Raw genomic sequence first — 24,106 nt, forward strand, 5'->3', positions numbered from 1 at the left:
AATGGCTGGAAGCCATGAAATCCGAGATAGGATCCATGTATGAGAACAAAGTATGGACTTTGGTGGACTTGCCCGATGATCGGCAAGCCATTGAGAATAAATGGATCTTTAATAAGAAGACAGGCGTTGATCGTAATGTCACCATTTATGAAGCTCGACTTGTCTCAAAGAAGTTTCCAACAAGTTCAAGGAGTTGTGTGTGATGAGACTTTCTCAATCATAGCGATGCTAAAGTCTGTTAGAACTATGTTAGCAGTTCCTGCATTTTCATTTACGAAATCAGGCAGATGGATGTCAAAACAAAGTTTCATTGACGGTTTCCGTGAGGAAAGGTTGTATGTGATGCAACCAAAAGGTTTTTGTCAATCCTAAGGATGCTAAAAGGTATGCAAACTCTAGCGTTCCTTCTATGGACTGGAGAAAGCATCTTGGAGTTGAAACATACGCTTTTATGAGGCGATCAAAGCATTTGGGTTTATACAAAGTTTGCAAGAAACTTGTATTTGCAAGAAAGTGAGTGGGAGCACTACAACATTTCTGATAGGTATATATGGATGACATATTGTTGATCGGAAATGATGTAGAATTTCTAGAAAGCATAAAGGGTTGTTCGAATGGATTTTTTCAAAGGAAGACCTGTGTAAGACTGCTTACATGTTGGGTATCAAGAACTATAGAGATAGATCAAGACGCCTGATAAGAATTTTGCAGAGCACATACCTTGACATGATCTTGAAGGAGTTCAAGATGGATCATTCAAAGAAGGAGTTATTGCCTGAGTTGTGAGGTGTGAAGTTAAGACTTGAAGCTCGACCACATCAGAAGAAAGAGAAAGGATGAAAGTCGTCCCCTATGCCTTAGCCATAGGCACTATAGGATATGCCATGCTGTGTACTGCGATGTGTCTTGCCACGTGTCTGGCAAGAGGGTACAAGAGTGATCCAGGAGTGGATCATTGGACAACGGTCAAAATTGTCCTTAGGAATGAGGAAATGTTTCTCGGTTATGGATGTGATAAAGAGTTCGTCGTAAAGGGTCACGTCGATGCAAGCTTTAACACCTATCCGGATAGCAAACCGGATACGTATAGTGGAGCAACCATTTCGAATAGCTCCAAGTGGAGCATAGTAGCAACATCTACAATATGAAACCGAGATTTGTGAAGAACACATGGATCTGAATGTTGCAGACCCTTTGACTGACACTTCTCTTGTAAGCATAACATGATCAAACCCTAAAACTCATTGAGTGTTAATCACATGGTGATGTGAACTAGATTATTGACTCTAGTAAACTCTTCGGGTTTTAGTCACATGGTGATGTGAACTATGAGTGTTAATCACATAACGATGTGAACTCGATTATTGACTCTAGTGCAAGTGGGAGACTGTTGGAAATATTCCCTAGAGGCAATAATAAAGTGGTTATTATTATATTTCCTTGTTCATGCTATAATTGTATTAATCGGAAACCGTAATACATGTGTGAATACATAGATCGTCATATGTCCCTAGTAAGCCTCTAGTTGACTAGCTCGTTGATCAATAGATGGTCATGGTTTCCTGACCATGGACATTGGATGTCATTGATAACGGGATCACATCATTAGGAGAATGATGTGATGGACAAGACCCAATCTTAAGCATAGCACAAGATTGTGTAGTTCGTTTGCTAAAGCTTTTCTAATGTCAAGTATCATTTCCTTAGACCATGAGATTGTGCAACTCCCGGTTACCGTAGGAATGCCTTGGGTGTACCAAACATCACAACATAACTGGGTGGCTATGAAGGTGCATTAAAGGTATCTCCAAAAGTGTCCGTTGGGTTGGCACGAATCGAGACTGGGAATTGTCACTACGTATGACGGAGAGTATCTCTGTGCCCACTCGATATTGCATCATCATAATGAGCTCAATGTGACTAAGGAGTTAGCCACGGGATGATGCGTTACGGAACGAGTAAAGAGACTTGACAGTAACAAGATTGAACGAGGTATGGGGATACCGACGATCGAATCTCGGGCAAGTAACATACCGATAGACAAAGGATATTGTATATAGGATTGATTGAATCCCCAACATTGTGGTTCATCCGATTAGATCATCGTGGAACATGTGGGAGCCAATATGGGTATCCAGATCCCGCTATTGGTTATTGGCCGAAGAGATGTCTCGGTCATGTCTGCATGGTTCTCAAACCCGTAGGGTCTACACACTTAAGGTTTGGTGATGCTAGAGCTGTTATGGGACGTGATGAGGAGTTCCGGAATGGTCTGGAGGTGAAGATCGATATATTGGATGAAGGATATTGGAGTCCGGAATTGTTCCGGGGGTACCGGGTGATGACCAGCATGTTCGAAAGGGGTTTCGGAGGCCCCAACAAGTGTTGGGGGCCTTATGGGCCAAGGGGAGGGGGCACATCACCACACTAAGGGGCTGAGCGCCCCTCCCACCCCATCTCACGTAACTTGGAGAGGTGGGGGCGCCTCCCCTAGGGCAGCCACCCCTCCCGGCTTGGGGGGAAAGTTTCTTAGGGGTGGGGGCACCCAAACCCATCTAGTGTTTCCCCTGTGGCCGCCGCCCTCCCTTAGGGAACCCTAGGGCACCTCCTCCAGCCCCTTCCCCCTATATATAGTGAGGGAGAGAGAGGGCAGCCACACCCTTCCCCTGGCACAGCCCCTCCCCCTCTCCTACACCTCATCCTCCTCCGTAGCACTTGGCGAAGCCCTGCCGGAGAACCACGAGCTCCATCACCACCACGACATCGTGCTGTCGGAGTTCTCCTCAACTTCTCCTCTCCCCTTGCTGGATCAAGAAGGAGGAGATGTCCCCGGGCTGTACGTGTGTTGAGCGCGGAGGCGCCATTGTTCGGCGCTTAGATTGGAATCGACCGCGATCTGAATCGCTGCGTGTACGACTCCACCAACCGCGTTCTTGTAATGCTTCCGCTTAGCGATCTTCAAGGGTATGAAGATGCACTCGCTCTCTCTTGTTGCTAGTATCTCCTAGATTGATCTTGGTGATAGGTAGGAAGTTTTTTGAATTATTGCTACGTTTCCCAACACTCCGCTCTAGCCGCGAAACCCCACCCTCCTCCGTCCGCCACCTCACGGCTGCCCAGCTAGAGCCTCTTCCCCGACGACGTCGTCCACCGCAACAGCTCGACGTCCCTTGTCCACCTCCTCAGATGAGGATCCGTCGTCCATCTCGTCGTCCCGCCGGTTCAGCCGCCCCATCCTCCACCTCCAAGGAGCTGCTCCGACGATCGCCTCATCTATCGTGGCTGCTCCATCCCCACAACACCGCCTTAACCTGCTCCACCGAAACCGCAGCATCCTCACTGACTCTTTGGACAAAGCCGAGTCCTACTCGGCACCACCAAGGAGGTTCTACACTCATCGCATCGCACCTTATCCTTAACTCAACCTCCCGGCACCGACGGTGCTCCATCCCGCACCCCCATGGAGCGGCTACCTTGAAGCCGGCGCTGCGGGCGACATCTCCACGGCGGCTCTCCCCCAGTGCGAGGCCCCTTTGGCGGCGGCGGCCATACCAGCCGGATCTACTGCTGCTACTCCGGCTCTCACTCGCTCGCTCGCGCTGCTGCTGCTCCGGCTCTCGCTCGATCGCTCGCTCGCCCAGCTGCTGCTGTTCTGGCTCTCGCTCGCTCGCTCGCGCTGCCACTTCTGCTCTCCCCCTCGCTCGTGCTGCTGCTCTTCTCCGATTTAGCTACACTTCAGTCGACTGAATTAACTTTTGGGTCAGTTGATTTTTAGGGGGTGGGGGGGGGGGCTCGTCGGAGCTAAGGAAGAACCACCCGCAGCGGGGACGGGGGCTCGCCGGAGAGGTACCCCACTATCTATCTTAGGGTTCAGGGTGGTGGCGGGGGGCCTAGAGGGCTGGCCGGGGCGGCGGCTGTGACGCCCTCGATGCGGCTATATCTCCTACGTGCCGAAGCACGACTTAGAGGCATAACCGCATTGAAAGCAATGTCGCAAGTAAGGTAATCTTCACAACAACCCATGTAAATAGATAAAAGGGGAAAAGGTACATAGTTGGCTTACACTCGCCACGTCACACAAATACATGAATAACATTACAATCATCCAATACACTCATGGTCCGACTACGGTACCAAAATAAAGATCAACCCCACATGCGACCCGGTCCCCGATCGCCCCAACTGGGCACCACTACTGAGCATCTGGGAAAGACACATAGTAATGGCGTGAGTCTTCATCGAACTCCCACTTGAGCTCAGGCGCATCGTCTGGAGCGGTATCATCGGTCCCTGCATCTGGTTTGGAAGTAAACTGTGAGTCACGGGGACTCAGCAATCTCGCACCCTCACGATCAAGACTATTTAAGCTTATAGGTAAGGCAAAGTATGATGTGGAGCTGCAGCAAGCGACTAGCACATATGGTGGCTAACCTGTTCGCAAAAGGGAGCGAGAAGAGAAGGCAAAAGCACGGTCGAACAACTATGATCAAGAAGTGATCCTCAAACAACCTACGTCAAGCATTACTCCAACACCGTGTTCACTTCCCGGACTCCACCGAGAAGAGACCATCACGGTTACACACGCGGTTGATTTATTTTAATTAAGTTAAGTTTCATGTTATCTACAACCGTACATTAACAAATTCCCATCTGCCCATAACCGCGGGCATGGCTTTCGAAAGTTCAAATCCCTGCATGGGAGTCCCAACTTAGCCCATCACAAGCTCTCACGGTCAACGAAGGATATTCCTTCTCCCGAGACATTCCGATCAGACTCGGCCCCAGTTACAAGACATCCTCGACAATGGTAAAACAAGTCCAGCAACACCGCCCGAATGTGCCGACAAATCCCGATAGGAGCTGCACATATCTCGTTCTCAGGGCACACTCAGATGAGCACTCCATACAACTAAAACCAAACCTCGAGTTTCCCCGAGGGGGCGCTGCACAGGGCTCTAGTTTGGACCAACAATCAGAGGAGCACTGGCACGGGGGGGTTTTAAATAAAGATGACCCTCGGGCTCCGGAAACCCAAGGGAAAAAAAGGCTAGGTGGCAAATGGTAAAACCAAGGTTGGGCATTGCTGGAGGAGTTTTGTTCAAGGCGAACTGTCAAGGGGTTCCCATTATAACCCAACTGCGTAAGGAACGCAAAATCCAGGAACATAACACCGATATGACAGAAACTAGGGTGGCAAGAGTGGAACAAAACACTAGGCAAAAGGCCGAGCCTTACACACTTTACCAAGTATATAGATGCATTAAGATAAACAAGATAATATGGTGATATTCCAACAATAAAACATGTTCCAACAAGGAACGATCTCCAATCTTCACCTGCAACTAGCAACGCTATAAGAGGGGTTGAGCAAGGCGGTAACATAGCCAAACAACGGTTTGCTAGGACATGGTGGGTTATTGGTTTGACATGGAAATTATGGGAGGCATTATAATCAAGTGGTAGGCATTGTAGCATAGGCATAGCAAAAGAGAGAGCATCTAGCATGCAAAGACAGAAGTGATTTCGAGGGTATGATCATCTTGCCTGCAAAGTTCTCAGAGTTGACTTGATCCTTGTAAGCGAACTCAACGGGCTCCTCGTTCACGAACTCGTCTCCCGGCTCTACCCAAACAAGAACAAGAAGCAAACAGAACACAATCAACCACGTGCAATGCTCAAACAACATGATGCAAACATGGTATGCTATGCGGGATGCCGTATGTGATGCATATGCAAGATTTGACAAGGAATGATTGAGCCTGGCCTCAACCTGGAAATCCAAGAGTGCCACTGGAAACATGAGGTGATTTCGGTTGAAATCGATATAAAGATCACCGGAATCGGATGCACAGTTTGGAAATGGCAAGCAAAACAAATATGGCACAGGGCTGCGATAATCAGCAAGTGACCAACTAAATGCACCAAGATAAATATGCTACAACACTCAAACATAACAACAAAATACATGGCTGGGATCCACTCATGAAGCTTGACAAAAGATGAACACTGAGCTACGCCTAATTCATCCAATAACAAGTTCAAACAAGCATGGCAAAAGTGCAAATGATAACAGGTTTCAGACTTGGTGAAATTAACACAAGTCTGGAATTTATCATCAGGAAGCACACTTTAGAGCATGAAAACTACATGCTACAGGAACTTAACATGGCAAATCAAGGCATGGAATGAAGCTACTCAAAGCACTTAACAAAAGGCCCTTAGTGACCTTGAGCCAAAAGGGATTATAAAATACAATTGCAAGCATGTGAACATGGCAAAAACATAAAACAGATTTCAGACTTAGTGAAAAACTGGAGCATGCAAATCAGTTAACGAGTATGCATGTTTACGAGCTCGATGCACTCACTACAGAGCATGGCATGACAAACTAAGCATACACCCATCAAGAACATATGGCATAGGAGCTCGACATGGCAAGAACAACTACATAGCATGCGCGGATCAATAGCAACGTCCTCGGCAAAATCGCTAAACATGTCAACAATCTGCCAGGATTAACTTTATAGCAAAAGTAGAGCTTGATTGACTCAAGCTAGGCTGCTCCATAATTTCAAAAAACAAATGGATGGATAGAACACCACAATTTTAACAAAACATCCTTACTGATCATCCTCAAAAGAGGCATGGATCACTAGGAAACAACATGAACATATGGCATAACAACAAAAACAGAACAAGGACTTTGAAATTCTAAGTCCCTGAAATCAGCATTGCTGATTACGCTACTTTGCAAGCTTGTGCTAGTCACCACAAGTATCACAGAAATACATGGAAAGCACCTCTGTAAAGATGGCATGGCATATAACAAAACACATGTAGAGCTCAGGATCATAGCATGCACACATTAAACATGGCCAAAATGACAAATAGCTATTTGCTGAAACAGATCTGCCAAATTCACCACATAGCCCTCTTCCAACAGCATTTCGAGCATCAAGATGAGCTCAAATGAAAATGATGCAATGAGATGAAATAATGTACTCGTTGAGACGAACATTTGGACATGCTACACGCACGAATCGGAGCTACGGATGCAGAGTTATAGCATGCCAAAGTTTGCAAAAAATTTAGGGTTCGAGGATGAAAAAGTCAACCGAGGACTCCCAGATCTGGATCCGGCCTGAGAACTGTAGCAGCACTGTTCACCGGCGGCGTCGAGGTCGCCGGACTTGGGCGAGGTCGCCGGAGAAGAAGACGAGGTGCGCCGGCGACGAGGAGGCGGCGCGGGCACGGTCAACGGAGTGGAGCGGCGCTTGCGGACGGCGAGGAGCTCACCGGCCGGAGCAGGTGGCGGGCAGCGACGCTGGTCGGGCGGTGGCCGGTCGCCGGCGATGATGGCGTGCGGCGGTGCGACGGATGGAGCGGCGCCGGGCGGATGGAAGAAGCGGGCGCGGGCGGCAGCGCTCCTTCGGGCCGCGGGGGCCCTCCTCGGGCCCGGGCAGTCCGCGGCACGGGAGGTGGCCGGTGTGCCACGTGGCGGCCCCCGGTTGGCCGGGCGCGGCGGCGCGGGGCGTGTCCGGCGGGAGCGGACACGTCTGGCAGCGGAGGAGACGAAATTTTAGGGTTAGGGTGGTTTTGGATCCGGAATTTCGGGGGAAGGTTTAGTTTTATAGGTAGGAGGACCTAGGAAGCTTCAAATGGAGTGCGGTTTGCAGCCACGCGATCGTGATCGAACGCTCTAGATGATGGAAAGGTTTTAGGTGGGTTTTGGGATAAATTGGAAGGGTGTTGGGCTGCAACACAAACGAGGCCTTTTCGGTCCCTCGGTTAACCGTTAGAGTATCAAACGAAGTCCAAATGGCACGAAACTTGACATGCGGTCTACCGGTAGTAAACCAAGGTCGCATGGAAATTCTCGGTCCAATCCGGAAATGTTTAACCCCCACACACGAAAAGAGGTAGAAAGGACCACCGGGTGACATATGAGCGCCGGAATGCAAAACGGACAACGGGGAAAATGCTCGGATGCATGAGACGAACATGTATGCAATGCAATGCACATGATGACATGATATGAGATGCATGACAAAGGCAAAAACACACAGAGACAAAAACCCGACACCGAGGAAAATAAAATAACTTAGGCCGGAAACGGCAAGAGATGGGATCCAGATAAGGTAAATTACATCCAGGGTGTTACAGCGGCGGACCGATGGTGGGGAGTTGTTTTGGGGCGGCGAGGCGGCGCTGGGGCTGGCAATTCAGCCGGTGGTGGCGGGCGGCTCAGGGGGGTGCAGGTTGAAGATGAACTGCAGGCCCTCCCTAAACTATGTCAAGTGCCTCTCTGCTACCATTGCGTTTAGTTTCGACAGTAACATTCAGATTCCAAAGTAAATTTCAGTTTCAACAGTGAAGTTCAGAGTCAATAGTTTTTACCTCATCTGTTGTAGTTAGGTGGTTTTTGGTGATGTAAATTTTACATCTATTTTACATCATATATTGGAGATGCTATTAGAATCCCACTTGAGATTGACGATGTTTGTCTTGTGCTGCTTCAGCCTTGATGTCCTGTTCACCTCCTGGACTCCAAGTCAGGTCCAAATTAATGTTCAAACTTGAGTTCTAAATTAGTTGTTGGGCACATATCGAGGAAGCAATGAATAATATCTCTGTCTAATATCTGGTTCACCTAGGGTATGCCTATGTTGTTCATCTTGGGTGGGAAACAAATAGTAAAGAAATCATCATCTGTCTTTTTATTAAATTAAAGCAATCATCAGCCTACTATCATTATTTTTGGATCCATCCACTGGTTGTTACCATCACTCTAAATTTCTGCATGCTCTCCCTACATAATCTCACCATATTTTTTCATATGCATGTTAGATATTGTACACAGTCATGCTGAACATGTAGAGAAAAAGAGAAGAGTTTTGCTCGGCAATACAATGTCATGCAGACATCACTCCATGGTGGGTTCAATGGCAACCCCCCCACCCCTCTCCAGATTGTAATCCAGAGGAAGATATCTATTCTCAGGCGGATTCAGATGCCGCTGACCACTCCTATTTACCCCCAGGGTGTTTGCTCTACCTTGGCATGATGATGTTAGTCATATCATACATATGTTGCCTTGCAGTGCCTACTTTTGACATCATATATGTCATCTGCTTAGTTTAGATATGTTCTGTAATGCCACCTGTTTAGTTTCTATATCATATATGGGAATTATGCAGTCTCATGTCTTTTAGCCGGCCATAATATATGTGAAATGTGCAATGCTATCCTGTTTAACCAGGCATCATATATTTGAATGATATCTTGCCCATCCTTTTCTTCATTACATTTCCATTTGTCGACAATGTTTGTACATTAAACTACTCTCCTTGTGAGTCAGCCATTTGGGTGGGAGATTGAAAAATCTGGAGTGAAAACAAGGCCTTCAGAGCAGACAGTGCTACCTGTCGAAGCAAATCTCTTGTTGGGTTCCGATAGCTCCACAGAGATGGATTCAGAGACAGATGACCAGTCCTATTCCCCCACCGAGGTGTATGATCTAACTTGGCACGGTTATACTGCTCATATCATGCATATGGTGTCTTGCATTGCATAGTTTAGACATTATATACACAATATTCAACACCATGTTCTTAGTTCAGACATCATATCGAATGCCCTCTGTTTACCATATAAATCACATATGTGAATTAAATGATGCGATCCTGATTACTTAGATAACATGTAGGTGAATTATGTCATGCGATCCTATTTAGTTATTCATCATATCTTTGAATTATGTTATGCTATGCTATCCAATTTAGATAGACATCATATATGTGAAATTATGTCATGCTATCCGTTTTAGTTAAACAATATACATGTCAACTATTTCATGCCCTCTTTTTTCCACACTATCTATTGCATCTGTCTCTCATACAATGTCTGTACATTCAACTATATTTCCTGTTTATCAGCCATTTGAATTGGAGCGGGTGATGCCAGTATCTAGCGGACTAAAAACACGGTCTTCAAATAAAACGGTGCTACCTCTTGGTGGAGATAGCACCCCGGTTGTACATGCACGAGAACCAGCCCTACCACACACAACCCAAACTCTCGCTGATTGTACCCCTACTGCGATGGACAGAGAACCAGCTTCACCCAATCTAACCCCAACCCCAGTAGATAGTAACCCAGTTCCTGTTGACACGGCACCATCTCCACCACAGAGCTCCGAAACAAGAGCAGTTAGTAAGGTGTAACATCCCAAATTTTCAATTTGGAATGTTATACACTAGATCATCATTGCATATCATATTTATTTCATTTTGGTTGATCCTAGAAATTTTTCGCAACTCAAGGACCCTCGGAGAGAGTTGGGGATTTCGTTATTTTCATATTTGAGTTGTCTCAAATTTTGAAAATAGGATCATTTGATTTTATTTATTTTATCTTCAGTTATTTGTATTACAAAAATATGAGAGAGGGAATAAAAGGACTTTCCCAAAATAAAGAAATATTGAGGATTTAATAAAAAAATCAAATAAGATTTTATTTGGTTTTATTTGCTATTTTATTTGAATTTAGGAAAAATGCGCATTTTTCAAAATTGCATTTGGGCCCCAAATAAATGTTCATCCTGTGCGGCTTGATTTTAGAAGCCGGGGAAAATTTATTTCAGGATTTTTGGAGTCCGTTTAGTAGTCCTTTTGTTTTCTTTCCGAGCATAAGTTTTTTAAAAAAAAAACGTCCGAACCGACCTACGGGCCGTGCTAGGCCCGGACTCAGCCTTTATAAGCCGCCGGCCCATCCCGGGCCGAAACCCTAGCTGCCGCCGCCCGCCGCCGCCTCGCCCGACGCCGCCGCCAGCGCCCGCCGCCGCCTGCTCCCGCCGCCGCCGCCGCCCGTGCCCGACGCCGCCTGCCGCCGCCCCGCCGGACCCCACCGCCGCCGACGTCGCCGCCTCGCCGGAGCCACCGCCGCCGTCCCGTCGCCCGAGGTTTACCACGATCCCGCCGCCGGTTTTCCTGGAAAAACCATTCGGTTTTCGTCGGTCTTTTTTTGTTTCGTTTTCTCTTTAGATCGGTTTTTTTCCATTTTAGGCTAATTAGCGAGCGTTCGCTCGTTCGTTTGTTTTAACGAACGTGTTCTTCGTTTAGATTCAGTTAACAAATGTTCGTTCGTTAACTGTTCGTCGTTTTTCTTTTTCTCAGATTAAATCCGCGATTTTCTGATCGCGATTTCTGATCCGATTTTCCCTAGGCTGGGAGGACATTTTCAGCATACCCATGGAGGAGGTAGTTCACACAATCACAATGGCCCCAGGAATGGTAATGGGAATGGAGGAAGTAACGGCCAGAACCGCACCAACCCATCAACCCCAGCCAAGAAAGACCTGAGCCAAGTCACTTGCTTTAAGTGCCAGAAGATCGGACATTATGCCAATGAATGTCCTAAATCCCATAATGGAAATGGCAATGGAAGCTCTGGGAAGAATCCGAACCCTTTCAACAGGGGACAGGTGAACCACGTTAACATGGAGGAGGTTGAAGAGCAGCCGGATGCAGTAATCGGTAAGTTTTTGGTTAAGTCATTTACTGCACTCGTTCTTTACGATACTGGTGCATCGCATTCATACCTATCAAGGGGATTTGTGGATAAGTATAAACTGCCAACCCAAGCCCTTAGGTCACCCATGTTAGTAACCACGCGTGGAGCAGAACATATGGCTAGTCTATGGTGTGATTGGTTACCATTAAGGATTGGTAACTATGTTTTCCCTCGGACCTAATAGTATTGGAATCCCCAGGATTGGATGTGACATTAGGCATGGATTGGTTATCAAAGTATGAGGGGAATATTGAATGTGCCAGTAAGTCAATTTCACTTACCACCCCAGAAGGGAGAAGAATCAAGTACGTATCCCGACATGTGCCAAAGAGGACTCAAGTAAATTGTTTAACCGGAGTAGTGCAGGAGGAAGTACCAGTAGTGAAGGATTTCCCCGAAGTATTTCCAGAAGAGTTGCCAGGCATGCCACCGGATAGAGATATTGAGTTTTTGATTGAGCTTTTGCCAGGCACAGGGCCAATATCAAAGAGACCATATAGGATGCCAGCAAAGGATTTGGTGGAAATTAAGAAGCAAATTAAGGAGTTACTGGATAAAGGATATATTCGCCCAAGTTCATCGCCTTGGGGATCGCCAGTACTTCTAGTGGAGAAGAAGGATGGATCATTAAGGATGGTTGTCGATTATCGAGGATTGAATGAAGTAACCATCAAAAACAAGTACCCCCTACCGATGATCAATGATCTGTTTGATTGATTGCAAGGAGCTAAGGTATTTTCCAAGATCGATCTGCGATCAGGATACCACCATTTGAAGATTTGCGAACAGGATATACCCAAGACAGCTTTTACCACCAGGTATGGGTTGTACGAGTATACCGTTATGTCATTTGGTCTGACTAACGCACCTGCATATTTTATGAACATGATGAACAAGGTGTTTATGGAGTTCTTGGATAAGTTCGTCATAGCGTTCATTGATGATATCCTGGTTTACTCAAAGAATGAAGAGGAGCATAAGGAGCATTTGCGTTTGGTTCTTGGAAAGCTCAGAGAACATCAATTATATGCCAAATTTAGCAAATGTGAGTTTTGGTTGAAGGAAGTTAGATTTCTCGGACACATTATATCCAGAGAAGGTATAGCAGTAGATCACACTAAAGTTGATACCGTGACCAAGTGGGAAGCACCAACCACCGTGGGAGAGATCTAGAGTTTTCTTGGACTCGTAGGATACTACCGGAGGTTTATTGAGAATTTCTCAAAGATTGCGAAGCCTATGACGGGAGATTTACCAGGGGAGTTAGCCGAAAATCTTCGAGAGCTATGTTTGGAAATAGTTCCAAGAGGCTATGTAGCAGCATTAGAGATTCAGTCTACTTTAATGGATAAGATCAGAGAAGCTCAAAGGACTGACAAGGAAATTGCTTCCATTAAGGAGAAAATGAACAAAGGCAAAGCTAAGGGATTTCGTGAGGATGAGCACGACACCTTATGGTTTGAAGACCGTGTCTATGTACCAAATGATCCGGAGATTAGGAAGCTAATTCTGCAAGAGGCCCATGACTCACCATACTCGATTCACCCAGGAAATACCAAGATGTATTTGGATTTGAAGGATATTTTCTGGTGGACCGGAATGAAGAAGGATATTGCGGAATATGTAGCAGTTTGTGATGTATGTCAGAGAGTGAAGCCAGAGCATCAGAAGCCAGCATGATTGCTACAACCATTGCCAATACCTGAATGGAAGTGGGATAAGCTAGGCATGGATTTCATCACAGGATTGCCCAGAACACGTTCAGGCTATGACTCGATATGGGTTGTAGTCGATCGTTTGACAAAAGTAGCTCATTTCATTCCAGTGAAGACTACCTATACCAGTGCAAAGTTGGCAAAGATATACATGACCAGGATCGTATGTCTGCATGGAGTTCGAAGGAGCATTGTATCGGATAGAGGAACCCAGTTTACCTCAAAGTTCTGGAATCAGTTGCATGAGACTTTGGGAACCAGACTGGAGTTTAGCACAACTTTCCACCCGCAGATAGATGGACATACCGAGAGAGTAAATAAGAATTTGGAGGATATGCTAAGAGTTTGTGCGCTAGATTATGGATCTAGTTGGATGAGAATTTTCCATATGCAGAGTTCTCTTACAACAACAGCTATCAATCCAGTTTGAAGATGGCCCCTTTCGAAGCCTTGTATGGAAGGAGGTGTAGGACCCCATTGTCCTGGGATGAAGTTGGAGATCGCCAGTTGTTTGGACCGGATCTGATAAAGGAGTCTGAACAGAAAGTGAAATTAATTCTCGACAGGCTGAAGGTAGCTCAATCCAGGCAGAAGAGTTATGCAGATTCTAAATGCAAGGAGACAGTTTACGAAGTCGGAGACCGAGTCTATCTTCGAGTATCACCACTATGAGGAGTTAAGCGCTTTGGAGTTAAGGGAAAGTTAGCACCACATTTTGCAGGCCCATACCAAGTTTTGGAGAATATGGGAGAAGTTGCCTATAAGTTGGAATTACCCGAAGGATTATCAGGAGTTCACGACGTGTTCCATGTATCCCAGTTGAAGAAGTGCCACGCAGAGATGGCTGACATACCGCTGAGAGATACGGTACCACTGGAAGCAATTCAGTTGGACAGTGATTTGACCTATGAGGAGAAACCAGTTAAGATTCTAGAGTATGCCAGTCGAGTCACCCGCTGCAAGGTTATCAAGTTTTGCAAGGTTCAGTGGAGCCATCACACGGAGGATGAAGCCACCTGGGAACGAGAGGAAGATTTGCTGAAGGACAACCCTCACCTATTTTCTAGCCAACCCGAATCTCGAGGGCGAGATTCATCTTAAGGGGGTAGGTTTGTAACATCCCAAATTTTCAATTTGGAATGTTATACACTAGATCATCATTGCATATCATATTTATTGCATTTTGGTTGATCCTAGAAATTTTTTGCAACTCAAGGACCCTTGGAGAGAGTTGGGGATTTCGTTATTTTCATATTTGAGTTGTCTCAAATTTTGAAAATAGGATCGTTTGATTTTATTTATTTTATCTTCAATTATTTCTATTACAAAAATATGAGAGAGGGAATAAAATGAATTTCTCAAAATAAAGAAATATTGAGGATTTAATAAAAAAATCAAATAAGATTTTATTTGGTTTTATTTGCTATTTTATTTGAATTTAGGAAAAATGCGCGTTTTTGAAAATTGCATTTAGGCCCCAAATAAATGTTCATCCTGTGAAGCTTGATTTTAGAAGCCGGGGAAAATTTATTTCGGGATTTTTGGAGTCCGTTTAGTAGTCCTTTTGTTTTTTTCGAGTGTAAGTTTAAAAAAAACGTCTGAACCGACCTACGGGCCGTGCTAGGCCCGGACTCCCTCGGACCCAGCCTTTATAAGCCGCCGGCCCACCCCGGGCCGAAACCCTAGCCGCGGCCGCCCGCCGCCGTGCCTGACGCCGCCGCCCGCGCCCACCGCAGCCGCCCCGCCGGACCCCGCCGATGCCGCCTCCTCGCCGGAGCCGCCGCCGCCGTCCCGCCGCCTGAGGTTTACCTCGATCCCGCTGCCGGTTTTCCCGGAAAAACCGTTTGGTTTTCGTCGGTCTTCTTTTTGTTTCGTTTTTTCTTTAGATCTGTTTTTTCGGTTTAGGCTAATTAGCGAGCTTCGCTCGTTCGTTTGTTTTAACGAACGTGTTCTTCGTTTAGATTCAGTTAACGAACGTTCGTTCGTTAACTATTCGTCATTTTTCTTTTTCTCGGATTAAATCCGCGATTTTCTGATCGCGATTTCTGATCCAATTTTCGTTTTAGTTTATCTTTTCGCCCGTTTATCGGAATCAGGCGATTCAAGCGCCTGGAGTTTCGTCTCGAAACCCTCTTTCCGTTTAACCAACTTAAACAAGTTTTTGCTTCTGTAAAAATTGCCTTAGATCCAGAATAGTAAACGAAGCCGGTTTCTTTTGCCGTTTGTCTTTTGTTGCTTCGTTCGATTCGATTCTTTTTGCCAACCGGAGTTCTTAAGTTGAACTTTCTGGTTAAATCTCTTATTTGAGTTTTACCTGTGCATTAGTTGAGTATTTATTGTGTGCTTGTTTGTTTGCGATATAGTACCCGGAGTGCGCCGCCTGTTACTTCGAATCGCTAGGTTTCCCGGATCATCAGCAAGGCAAGTAACACTTTGATCATACGTCCTACTACCCAGTTTTATTGCATTAGATCAATCCTTACACATTGCATGATTAGGATCTAATTAAATTGTGGGTCTGGGAAGTAGTTGAGGTAGTACCAATTACCTGTCTAATTATCAAACCTTTGGGAGTTACTTTTACGTTGGCTTATTATTGATATGCTATGCTAGTAGACGTGGATTGTGTGAGTGTATCCATGACAGATGTGAGCTTTGCTAATTAATGGTTTACTTAAGGTGGCAACCTAAACACACATCTGGGTGGATTGAGGCAGCTGGGTATTCCAGGATTGCCTGTTTTCTTTTGGACCGCCACCCAGGCTCAAAGGGATCATGAGATTATTCATGCTAGAAACTTCCGTGTGCAGCCACAAGCTATTATGGGCTCTAGCATAGTTGACTAAGTCATGCGAACTCTTACAGTGGTATACTAGCAGATGTAGGGGATGTAGGTGGTACGGTCTACCCATCGTAAGGTGCTAGCGCTTCTGAAAGACTATGTCTCGGTCATCCGTTTCTCAAACACCGTGTAGTGCGAGAAACCAAACGGAGGCGATCGAGTCTTGTGGGGAAAAGTGCGCAAACCTCCGCAGAGTTTATAAACTAATCATGGTTAGCCGTGTCCCCGGTTATGGATATCTTGAGTATCTAGTACCTGGATTATCATGTGAATCTCAACATGTTACTCTAAAGATTAATTTTGTTGGGTTTGTTTAATGATGATGTTTAATTGGGATTGAGAATGCTGTCAACCATTCTCAATGTTTAACAACCACCATAATAGTTAAATAAATTTATTCCTTTGCGGTAGGGAAAAAATGGCTTTACGCAAAACTGTAACCATAGAGCCTTCCACCAACCAAATATGCATATAGTATAGCTGTTTCATTCCATTATTCTCTACGTGTTACATTGCCAGCATATTCCATGTGCTGACCCGTTTTCGGGCTGCAACGTTAATGTTGCAGACTTTTCAGACGACGATTAAGGAGTTTTAGGTCGTGGTTCTATACTCAGTGATGCTGTTGGAGTTTATGGACTCACTTATCCTCCAAGCCTTCCGCTGTTATCGTTATTAGATGGCCTTAAGCCCTTTTTATTGTAATAAGTTATCTTTGGAGACACTCGATGTAATAAGTGTGTGATTGCTACTCTGCTATAAATCCTTCAAGTACTGTGTGGTGTCAGCATTACTGATCCAGGGATGACACCGGAGCATAGAGATTGGACCGTTTGAGGTCTAGTCGCTACATAAGGCAGCTCCAATGCCCAAAGGGCCAGTACTACCACGGCGAACCCCAACTCCACCAGTTAGTACGCCTATTCTTATGGAGGAAGCACAACCAACTAGTCGTAGTTTAACATCTATCGCATTTGATGTTGTTAAATCGTATGTGCGTATCTTCCCATCTTGGAAATATTATACTAAAGATGAAGGAAAATGTCAGTTACAGGTGTTTGTCTAGGAGTTATGTGTAAGTAATGTTATTCATGGCAATTACTTTACTTTGTCCCATACATCCTACCTCCACGATGGTTATAATGCAGCAAATTTTCCCATTTTTCTCTATAGAGAAGGACCGATTTGGAAACTCAGGATGAGGTAACCTGTGCTAATACCTCTGCTATCTTCAAGAATGCTTGGTGGCAGTATCGGAATTACCTGAAGAAAACGTACTTCACCGGCAAAGAAACTCATCAAATTCCCTTATGTTATCCTGAGACACATTTACTGGACGATGACTGGGAATGCCTTGTTCTGTACTGGTCCCGAACCAAGAATGTGGTAAGGTCTATGAGCTCATTTTCTATTTTTAAGTACTATATTCTTGCATCTTACTATACTCTCTTCATGTAGAACAAGTGCCTAAACCTGAAGAACAACTGTTCTCATTTAAGATTCCATTGCTATCATAGTTCAGAAAAGCGCTAGGCCTTAATTGTGCGTTTTGCCACTGCCTTGCGCTTTACTGACCAAAGCGCATGCTTATGCGCAGTTATGCACAGATTAAGCATAGTTATGCACAATGCGTTTTGCCAACGCCTAGAGCCTAGGCGCGCTTAAGCGCTCACTTAGGCGCTCCTTTTTTAACTATGGTTGCTACCATGCATACTGCTTTGCTCTTGTATCACCGTATTTACTCATACAAACTTATTTTTAAATTGAAGGATCCAATCGAAACTCCAATGGCACAACAGGTATGTTCACACATGTTTCTTTAACAAGTTTGCTCTTATCAATAGCTCTGTTGATTTCAATTTCAATTGTGTATACAGTTGACTTCTCATATCATGCACATTCCTAGCATCACAACAGAGCCAATAGTGTTGTTGTACGTGTAGACCCGTGGTACCCATCTGAAATCTTGTTGTGCCATGTAGTTTCCCACGCTTTATATTCTTTCACTGCTGCTTTGTCTTGAACTGATATGATTTGAACCGTGTCTCTATTTTGATTTGGGAAGACAATGTAGTGACCATAGGACATCAATATATGTTTGTTCGATGCTTTTATTATGTACTAGTACTTGGCAATAGAAGACTTGGTAGTTTAATCTTGTCCACCTTACTAATGAACTGGTTCACCGAAATGAGTTTCATATACTAGTACATGCTAAACCTGTTATGTGTCTGCTTGTTTCTTCTTTTAAAATGCTGACAAAATATTGGGCAAGAGTGCCTTATTAAGCAATGGTAAAGGAAGTAATGCAGATAATGTTCAGGATAGTGACACATCCTTGTTGGTCTCCAACAAAGCTGATAAAACAGCTAAGGAAGACTATCTCGAAGACAGTGAGACAACCCGAAAGTCCTGTCTTGATTTAGTGTTCGAGTTACTCGCCACTACCGCTTGCACAAGCTATTCAAACTCGATGTCTGAATCAGTTCGGTTTCTTGAGTCTCAACTACAAGCTAAAAGACATCGATCAGTGATACGTCTCCGTCGTATCTATAATTTTTGATTGTTCCATGCCAATATTATTCAACTTTCATATACTTTTGGCAACTTTTTATACTATATTTGGGACTAACATATTGATCCAGTGCCCAGTGCCAGTTCCTATCTGTTGCATGTTTTTGGTTTCGCAGAATATCCATATCAAACGGAGTCCAAACGGGATAAAAATAGACGGAGCTTATTTTTGGAAAATATGGAAAATTCGGAAGGAAAATCAACGGGAACCAGTGCCCGAGGTGGTCATGAGGCAGGGGGCGCCCCCCCTAGGGCGCGCCCCTACCCTCGTGAGCCCACCGTAAGGCACTTGACGCTCTTCTTTTGCCGCAAGAAAGCTAATATTCAGAAAAAAAATCACGGCGAAGGTTTCAGGCCAATCGGAGTTACGGATCTCCATATATATATATACGAAATGGTGAAACAGAGCCAGAAGAGAACGCAGAACCAGAGAGAAGCAGAGAGATAGATCCAATCGCGGAGGGGCTCTCGCCCCTCCCATGCCATGGAGGCTAAGGACCAGAGGGGAAACCCTTCTCCCATCTAGGGAGGAGGTCAAGGAAGAAGAGGAAGAAGGGGGCCCCTCTCCCCCTCTCCTCCGGTGGCGCCGGAATGCCGCCGTGGCCATCATCATCATCACCGCAATCTTCACCAACACGTCCGCCATCTTCACCAACATCTCCATTACCTTCCCCCTCTATATACAACGGTCCACTCTCCCGCAACCCGCTGTACCCTCTACTTGAACATGGTGCTTTATGCTTCATATTATTATCCAATGATGTGTTGCCATCCTATGATGTCTGAGTAGATTTTCATTGTCCTATTGGTGGTTGATGAATTGCTATGATTGATTTAATTTTCTTGTGGTTATGTTGCTATCCTTTGGTGCCCATCATATGAGCGCGCGCGTGGATCACACCATAGGGTTAGTTGTATGTTGATAGGACTATGTATTGGAGGGCAAGAGTGACAGAAGCTTCAACCTAGCATAGAAATTGATGCATACGGGATTGAAGGGGGACCAATATATCTTCATGCTATGGTTGGGTTTTACCTTAATGAACATTAGTAGTTGCGGATGCTTGCTAATAGTTCCAATCATAAGTGCATAGAATTCCAAGTAAGGGATGCCATGCTAGCAGTGGCCTCTCCCACATAATACTTGCTATCGGTCTAGTAAAGTAGTTAATTGCTTAGGGGCAATTTCACAACTCCTACCACCAATTTTCCACACTCGCTATATTTACTTTATTGTTTCTTTATCTAAACAGCCCCTACTTTTTATTTACGTCCTCTTTATTATCTTGCAAACCTATCCAACAACACCTACAAAGTACTTCTAGTTTCATACTTGTTCTAGGTAAAGCGAACGTCAAGCGTGCGTAGAGTTGTATCGGTGGTCGATAGAACTTGAGGGAATATTTGTTCTACCTTTATCTCCTCGTTGGGTTCGACACTCTTACTTATCGAAAACTGTTGCGATCCCCTATACTTGTGGGTTATCAAGACCTTTTTCTGGCGCCGTTGCCGGGGAGCAATAGCGTGGGCTGAATATTCTCGTGTGTGCTTGTTTGCTTTATCACTAAGTAATTTTTATTTGCTGTTCTTAGTTGTTTTCTACCTTTAGTTATGGGTAGGAAACGCAAAATACCAAAAAATTAGTTGTACCTACTGAACCAATGGTTGAAGAACCAATCAAAATCTATCACACTGCTGAAGCTTATTACTTGGATCATCTTCGATCCCTATGTGCTCGTGCTGAAACCCCAACTAGCTTAGTTGAGGGCAAATCCTTAGATGAGCATGCTTGTTATGTGCAACACCGTATATCTGAAAAAGGGAAACTATTATGGAGTCAAATTCAATGTTTGCAATGCTATGCTTGGAATTTATGTGAAATATATGATTTTACTTGTTGTTTTGAAAACCCTAAGAAACACCTTCCCTGTCAATGTGAGTTTAGTAATAATGGAATCATATCTTCGTATGCTAAGGGTGTTTATAATTACTATGATGTTCAACAAATTGAAAAATTTGTTGCTTTTCAGGGTGCTTCTGAAATGGCTTCTTCGATTGAAAAGTATGATTATACTCTTCACAAATCTGAAAATTTTGCCATACTTGAATATTGTTATGAGAATTATTCTTCCAATGCTTATGTTAAACTATATATTGAGGACTACTCCGCTATCCAAGAAGAGACTAGTATTTTGCAGGAGTCTATGGAAGAAGAAATTGATGAAACTATGAGCTCATTGGATGAAAAAGATGAGGAGGAGAGCGAAGAACAAAAGGAGGAAGAGCGGATTGATCACCCATGCCCACCTTCTAATGAGAGTAACTCTTCAACTCATACATTCTTTAATTCCCCTTCGTGCTTACCGAAGGATGATTGCTATGATGACTGTTATGATCCCATTGATTCTCTTGAAATATCCCTTTTTGATGATGCTTGCTATGCTTATGGCCAAGATGCCAATATGAATTATGCTTATGGAGATGAACTTGCTATAGTTCCTTATGTTAAACATGAAATTGTTGCTATTGCACCCACGCATGATAGTCCTATTATCTTTTTGAATTCTCCTGATTATACTATATCGGAGAAGTTTGCACTTATTAAGGATTATATTGATGGGTTGCCTTTTACCGTTGCACATGATGATTTCAATGAGTATAATATGCATGTGCTTGCTGCTCCTACTTGCAATTATTATGAGAGAGGAACTATATCTCCACCTCTCTATGTTTCCAACATGATAAAATTGCAAGAAACTGTTTATACTATGCATTAGCCTTTACTAGGTGTGCATGAATTGTTCTTTTATGACATGCCGATGCATAGGAAGAGAGTTAGACTTTGTCATTGATTGATATATGTTGCTTTGTGCTCACTAATAAATTACAAATCATTGTCAATTAAAATTGGCTTTGATATACCTTGGGATCCGGGTGGATTCACTACTTGAGCACTATATGCTTAGCTTAATGGCTTTAAAGAAAGCGCTGCCAGGGAGACAACCCGAAAGTTTTAGAGAGTCATTTATTTCTGTTGAGTGCTTTTATATAGTTTAGAAAACAACAAAAATAAAGAGGGGAACCCAAAACTTTTTCAAAAAGGAAAGCGAAAGTGAGAAAGACAAGCATTGTTGAAGTGGGAGAGCTCCTTGAACTGTGTTCATGCTCACGACAACTTTGTGAATCTTGATTACAGAAACTTTTCAATAAAAATAATTATCTCCTTGTACAATTCCATTGTATTATAAAAAATAATGTGCCAAGGTTTGCCTTTAGGATGTTTACATTTGCTTGATGGTTTGTATGGTGCAGGACAGAAACTTTGGCTGGAGTGCGATTTTACATTTTTGGCTGGAACGTCAAATGGTTCTGATTCTTTTTGCACTGTCTTCCTATAATTTTTTTTTCCTAATTTTGGTAGAATTTTTCATGTACCAGAAGTATGGTGAATGTTCAGATTGCTACAGACTATTCTGTTTTAGACAGATTCTGTTTTTGATGCATAGTTTGCTTGTTTTGATGAAACTATCAATTTATATCAGTGGATTAAGCCATGAAAAAGTTATATTACAGTAGACACAATGCAAAAACAAAATATGAATTGGTTTGCAGCAGTACTTAGAGTAGTGATTTGCTTTATTATACTAACGGATCTTATCGAGTTTTCTGTTGAAGTTTTGTGTGGATGAAGTGTTCGATGATTGAGAAGGTTTAGATGTGAGAAGAAGGAAGAGAGGAAAGAGCTCAACCTTGGGGATGCCCGAGGCACCCCAAGTAAATATTCAAGGAGACTCAAGCGTCTAAGCTTGGGGATGCTGGGGAGGCATCCCCTCTTTCTTCAACAAGTATCGATATGTTTTCGGATTTGTTTCGTTCATGTGATATGTGCAAGTCTTGGATCATCTTTTGCACTTAGGTTTTTATTTTTATTTTTATGCACCATGCTGGTATGAGATAGTCCTTGGTTGATTTATAGAATGCTCATTGCACTTCACTTATATCTTTTGAGTATGGCTTTATAGAATGATTCATGTGCTTCACTTATATCATTTGAAGTTTGGATTGCGTCTTTCTCTTCACTTAGACAACCACCATTTGTAGAATGCTCTTTTGCTTCACTTATATTTGTTAGAGCACGGGCATATCTTTTGTAGAAAGAATTAAACTCTCGTGCTTCACTTATATCTATTTAGAGAGATGACAGGAACTGGTCATTCACATGGTTAGTCATAAAATCCTACATAAACTTGTAGATCGTTGAATATGATATGTTTGATTCCTTGCAATAGTTTTGCGATATAAAGGTGGTGATATTAGAGTCATGCTAGTGGGTAGTTGTGGATTGTAGAAATACTTGTGTTGAGGTTTGTGATTCCCGTAGCATGCACTTATGGTGAACCATTATGTAACAAAGTCAGAGCATGATTTATTTATTGATTGTCTTCCTTATGAGTGGCGGTCGGGGACGAGCGATGGTCTTTTCCTACCAATCTATCCCCCTAGGAGCATGCGCGTAGTACTTTGTTTCGATGAATAATAGATTTTTGCAATAAGTATGTGAGTTCTTTATGACTAATGTTGAGTCCATGGATTATACGCACTCTCACCCTTCCATCTTTGCTAGCCTCTCTAGTACCGCGCAACTTTCGCCGGTACCATAAACCCACCATATACCTTCCTCAAAACAGCCACCATACCTACCTTTTATGGCATTTCCATAGCCATTCCGAGATATATTGCCATGCAACTTCCATCATCATCATATACATGACTTGAGCATTTATTGTCATATTGCTTTGCATGATCATAAGATAGCTAGCATGATGTTTTCATGGCTTGTCCTTTTTTGATGTCATTGCTACGCTAGATCATTGCACATCCCGGTACACCGCCGGAGGCATTCATATAGAGTCATATCTTCGTTCTAGATATCGAGTTGTAATATTGAGTTGTTAGTGAATAAAAGTGTGATGATCATCATTATTAGAGCATTGCCCAAAAAAGGAGAGGCCAAAGAAGCCTAAATAAAAAAGGGGGGCCAAAGAAGCCCGCAAAAAAGGGGGCAATGTTACTATCCTTTTACCACACTTGTGCTTCAAAGTAGCACCATGTTCTTCATATAGAGAGTCTCTTGAGTTATCACTTTCATATACTAGTGGGAATTTTCATTATAGAACTAGGCTTGTATATTCCAATGATGGGCTTCCTCAAAATGCCCTAGGTCTTCGTGAGCAAGCGAGTTGGATGCACACCCACTAGTTTCTTTTGTTGAGCTTTCATACACTTATAGCTCTAGTGCATCCGTTGCATGGCAATCCCTACTCACTCACATTGATATCTATTAATGGGCATCTCCATAGCTCGTTGATACGCCTAGTTGATGTGAGACTATCTTCTCCTTTTT

The sequence above is a fragment of the Triticum urartu genome, chromosome 2A (genome assembly GCF_056163025.1).
Source record: "Triticum urartu cultivar PI428250 chromosome 2A, HENAU_Tu73, whole genome shotgun sequence".
In the NCBI taxonomy this organism is placed as follows: domain Eukaryota; kingdom Viridiplantae; phylum Streptophyta; class Magnoliopsida; order Poales; family Poaceae; genus Triticum; species Triticum urartu.